Source organism: Elephantulus edwardii, unplaced genomic scaffold, assembly GCF_000299155.1.
Source record: "Elephantulus edwardii isolate Elephantulus edwardi_28Jun2011 unplaced genomic scaffold, EleEdw1.0 scaffold00051, whole genome shotgun sequence".
In the NCBI taxonomy this organism is placed as follows: Eukaryota; Metazoa; Chordata; class Mammalia; order Macroscelidea; family Macroscelididae; genus Elephantulus; species Elephantulus edwardii.
The window spans coordinates 14,087,153-14,092,875 of NW_006399801.1; the positions used below are offsets into that span (position 1 = coordinate 14,087,153).

The 5,723-nt window shown below is 41.4% G+C and overlaps 1 pseudogene; it reads left to right on the forward strand.

The window, feature by feature from the left end:
- The first annotated feature begins 433 nt into the window (after nucleotides 1–433).
- LOC102856981 lies at nucleotides 434–1,124 on the forward strand (annotated as a pseudogene).
- Nucleotides 1,125–5,723: the final 4,599 nt, after the last annotated feature.

Sequence of the window (5,723 nt, forward strand, 5' to 3'; positions counted from 1 at the left end):
TTTTGTTAACTCTGCAAACCACAGGGTGGATCATAACAAGTTATGAATAACACTGAATAGAATGAGAGTCCCAGAACAGTTATTTGTACTTAGGTAAAATTTTACATAGAACGAACAAGTAGCAGTTGTCTGAACAGAACAAGGGAGCATTACATCGTTTAAAATAAGAAAAGGGGGCAACAAAGGTGCAATTTTTTCTCCATACTTATTTAATCTGTATGTCGAGCATATAATCCGAGAATGAAGAAGAATATTGCGTTCGTAATGGAAGAATACTCATAGACAACCTGTGTTAAATAGATAACACAACTTTGCTTGAAGAAACTGAAGACTTGAAGTCCTCACTGAAAAGCTTAAAGACTACAACCTTAAATGTGGACTGTATCTCAACATTAAGAAAACAAAAATCTGGGAGAGGGACCGCGCAGCAGCCATGGGGGGTCAGCGCTGGCTGCCGCTGGAGGCCAATCCCAAGGTTCACTAACCAGTTTCTTAAACAATTAGGGCTTCAGCCTAACTGGCAGCTTGCTGATGTCTATGGAATGGATCCTGAACTCCTAAGCATGGTACCAAGACCAGTCTGCACAGTGTTTCTTCTCTTCCCTATTACGGAAAAGTATGAAGGACTTAGAACAGAAGAAAAGGGAAAAATAAAATCTCAGGGACAGAATGTAACATCATCAGTATATTTCATGAAGCAAACAATCAGCAATGCCTGTGGAACAATTGGACTGATCCATGCTATTGCTAACAATAAATACAAGATGCACTTTGAATCTGGATCAACCTTGAAAAAAATTCCTGGAGGAGTCAATGTCAATGAGCCTGGAAGACAGAGCCAGAGCAGAACTATGATACTATTCTAGTTACTCACGAGACCAATGCTCATGACAGTCAGACTGAGGCACCAGGTATAGATGAGAAAGTAGATCTTCATTTTATTGTGTTCGTTCACGTAGATGGGCATCTCTAATGAACTAGATGGACGGAAACCATTTCCAATTAACCATGGGAAAACTAATGATAAAACTTTGTTAGAGGATGCCATAGAAGTTTGCAAGAAGTTTATGGAACGTGACCCAGATGGATTAAGAGTTAGTGCAATTGCTCTTTCTGCAGCATAGCTTGTTAATAACAGGAACACCAAATACTACATTATTTGCAACAAAAAAATAAGTTTCTGCTGCCATACACTAACTCAAATGTTTTGATGTTTTCATTAATGTGACTGATGAAACTTTATGTGACTTAAAAAAAAAAACCAACCCAAAAATCTTTACTACTGGACTAATAGGCAACATAATGATAGGTAGAAAAAAAGACTGATGTTACCAATGACTTGATTTTACCTGGATCCACACTTAATATTCAATAAAACAGCACTCAAGAAATCAAAGGACATATTACATTGGGACAATCTGCTGTCAAAAACCTCTCACAAATGCTACAGAGCAATGATATCAGTTTAAAGACTAAAGTGTGCCTGACTCAGGGTATTTTTAATTGCTTCCTACACATCTGAAAGTTGAACAATTAACAATGAAGACCAAAGAAGAATTGATGCCTTTGAACTGTGGTGTTGGTGAAGAGGCTGATTATTCTCTAGCTTGTGTAAAGAACAAACAAATACCTCTTAACAGAAGTACAATCAGGTTGCTCCGTAGAGGCAAGGATGCTGAAATTTTGTCTCATATATTTCGGACATGCTGTCAGGAGGGGCATGTTCTTGGGAAAAGACATCATGATGGCAAAGGAGGAAGGTCAGCAAAAGAGTGGACAACTCTCAATGAGATGGATTGACTGAGACAATGGGCCTGAACATATCGGAACTCATGAGAATGATGCAGTGTAAGTGTAAGATTCAGTTCTGCTGTTCAGATCAGGGCCTCTGTGAGTTGTAATTGTCAATGCGGCACCTAAGAAAATAACTTTTGTAGAAGAATTGATGCCTTTGAGCTGTGGTGTTGGAGAAGGGTATTGGCCAAAAGAACAAATATGTCTTGGAGAGGATGCAGCCAGAGTGCTCTTTGAAAGCAAAGATGATAAAGCCTCACTATTCCTTGGAGAGGGACATGATTCTCAGAAAGGCAGAAGGTTGGCGAAGGAGAGGAAGCCCCTCAGCCAGGTGGATTGACACAGTGACTGACTCAATGGGCTCTAGTGTGTCAGGAAGAGTGATGATGGCATAGGACAGGGCAGGGTTCTGATACCTTGTTCCTGTGTTCATACTCTACTCAACGCACCTAACTTGACAGCACCTAACAACAATAACTCCCTTAAAAGAAAATTCCTATGTTCATTAATAAGGCTTTAACATATAAGTATAAACACATTTTGTAATAACATAAAAATAGCAAACATTTTTCTTACTTTTTGTCATATGCCAAACCCCTTTAAGTACTTTTAATATATTACATTATCTTCCTCATAATCCTATGAGGCAAACTCTTATCATCATTACTATTTCCATACTTATAGATGAAGAAATAGGCTAGGGGGAGTAATTGTTTCAGGTTCATCCAGATAGTAAATGGTGGATATGGGGTTTGAACTTGGGTATTGTGGCCCCTCTAACGTAGTAACTACTGTGATCTTATTACTTGAGGAGGCAAATGGGAATCTGGTGGGATAGCTGTTAGATGATAAGCTGCTAACTAGGATTCCAAGGCAGAAAGGCTTGACAATCTGCCCCTGTAAAGACGGTGGTGGTCGTTGTTAGGCTCCCCTGACTCAAAGTGACCCTGTGCTCCACAGAATAAAACACTGCTTGATCCTGTGCCAGCGTCACAATCTCTGCTTACGTAAGCCACCATGTCACTCTATCTCACTGAATGTCTTTCTCTTTTTCACTGGCCCTCGACTTTTTCCAATCATGATGTTCTTCTCTAGGATCTGACCCCTGACAACATGCCATCTCATGAAGTACATGAGGTGGAGTCATCATCGTTGTGTCTGAAGAACGTTCTGAAGAAGGTCCTTGTTACACTTCCTCTAAGCTGGCTTTTGTTGTTCTCTTGGCAGTCCATGGGATATTCAGTACTCTCAACACTGCAATTCAAAGGCATTGATCCTTCCATGCAGATTACAACCTAGAAAACCCAATGCAGGAGTTCTACTCAGTCATGTAGGGTCATTATGAATAAAAAAATTGACCTGAAACATCTAACAACATGAAAGAACTGTATATTTAAGATTAAACAGCATGAACAAGCGAAAAAAAAAAAATCCAGCACAGATTGCATTCTTAGAAGGTCTGCTGTGTGGAGATCCAGTTGCTCAGAGATATCCAGACAAACTCTATGTGTTTATACACACACACACACACACACACACACACACACACACACACTCCCACTGGGCTTCTCCCAAGGCTTGATATTATTATGATTAGGTCAAGACCTTTTGTCTTAGGAAGAGCTCCCATTAGTAGAAAACATGGAGAATCACACAATTATTAACTCATACTCCTGGACATATTCATTTTATTATAGTTATTACCTAGAAAAATTCTCCATCAAAGCTAGGAGTATGTTGATCAAAAGACCAACCTTCTTTGCTAGACAGTTTCCAAGGTAGAAACTCTGTAATGAGTATCTGTGTGTTCCTAGCATCTAAAAGTTACATCTAGCCTTTGAAGAGCTTCTGGTCTTTAAGGAGCTCCTCAAAGTGGATTGATGAATGAAGGAGAAAGCTCTTCCATGCTCTTCTGAGGATCCTGGAGTTCTATGGAGGTACTGCAGGAAAGGCCTTGCAAGGGAGATGCCTCAGAAAACTCCTCTCCCATCCTCTCATCCCTCACTCTTCCCCTATTCTCTTTCCAGTTCAACCAGTGAATAGTTCTGCGTTTATATTTTCCATGTCCTTAAATAGAGAATATAACCCTGACACACTACCTTCCTAATTTTAACCACGTAGTGTTCTCTTCACAGCTTCAGTTTGCTCGGCTCCACAGTCAACACTCTTGGCACCAGCAGTCAGGAAATCAAAAAGCGTATCGCGATGGGAAAGTCTGCTATTAGGGACCTCTCTAAAGTACTCAGGAGCAACAGTGTCTCTCTGGAGACTAAGGTGCGCCTGATACAGGCCATGGTATTTGCAATTGCCTGTTATGCATCAGAGAGTTGGACAATGACTAGGGAGGACAGAAGGAGAGTGGATGCTTTTGAGCTGTGGTGCTGGAGAAGGGTACTGAATGTACCATGGACTGCCAGGAAAACAAACAGATTCATCTTGGAGAGGATTAAACCAAGCTACTCCTTGGAGGCAAGGATTCTGGGGCTTCGTCTGACATACTTTGGACATGTTGCCAGGAGGGACGGGTCCTTGGAGAGGGACATCATGCTTGGGAGGGTGGAGGGACGGCACGGGAGGGAAGATCCTCTATGAGATGGGTTGATTTGGTGACTGGGATAATCGGATGGGTGTGTCAGAGGCAGTGCGGTTGGCGCAGGATAGAGCAGGGTTTAGGGCTGTTGTGCATAGGGTCGCTATGAGTTGCAAACGACTCGACAGCACATAACAACAACAACAACAACAACAGTGTTCTCTTGTTCTGTTTGCATAACAGCCTCCTGGTCTAGGTATAGGTTTCACATGAACACAATGACGTGATCTAGGATTCCCATTCTTCTCAATATTAGCCATAACTTGCTATGATCCACAGTCAAATGCCTTTGCATAGTCAATAAAGCATAAAGAGACATTTTCTGGTATTCTTTACTTTTAGCCAGGATGCATCTGACATCAGTAATGCTATCTCTGATGTCATGGCCTTTTCTAAATCTGTGTCCTGAGAGAATTACTCAAGAAGCTGGACTTTATAAAGAATGTGGCCTCAGAGAGAGACTCATTAAATATCCTGCACTATGCAGATGACACAACCTTGCTTGCTAAAAGTGAGGACTTGAAGCTCTTGTTGCAGAGGATCAAAGAGTCAAGCCTTCAATAAGGATTGTGTCTCAATATCAAGACAACAGAGTCTTACCGCTAGATATCATGATAGGCAACATCAGGATGGATGGAGAAGAGACTGAAACTGTCAACAACTTCATCTTACTTGGATCTACAATTAAGACCCTTGGTACTAGAACTCAGGAAATTAGGAGATGTATTGTACCAGGAAAATCTGCAGTTAGGGGCCTTCCAAATTATTGAGGAGTAATGATGTCCATTTGAGGACTAAGGTGCATCTGACTCAGGCCATGTTTTTCTGATCACTTCCTGTGCATTTTAGAGCTGGATAGGAATAAGAATGATAGAAGAAGATTGCTGCCTTTGAGCTGTGGTGTTGGAGAAGAGTACTGAACATTCCATGAACTGTCAAGCGAACAAACAAATATATATGTCTTGGAAAGAGTGCAGTCAGAGTGCTCTTTGGAGGCAAAGATGACAATGCTTCACCTCACATACGCTGGGTGTGTGTCTAGGAGGGAGTATTCTTGTGCCATCCCCATGATCGGTTGCCAATCAAGTGCCCAGGGTTTCCTTGGGTTGATTTTTGGAAGGAGATTTCCAGGCCGTTCTACCTATTCTCTCTTAGTCTGGAAGCTCTATAAAAACATGTGTCCGCTAAAACTTCCTAAACAAATGGTGGATATTAGGTTGTGCCTGGTTTTAGGTCTTGTGGATATGGTAGACTGTCTTGGAACCATTTTCTAGTGCTCCTACACTACAAGGGAGGGATGGGAAACTTGGGCCAGCCTTTGTGTTTGCTTGGTGACACT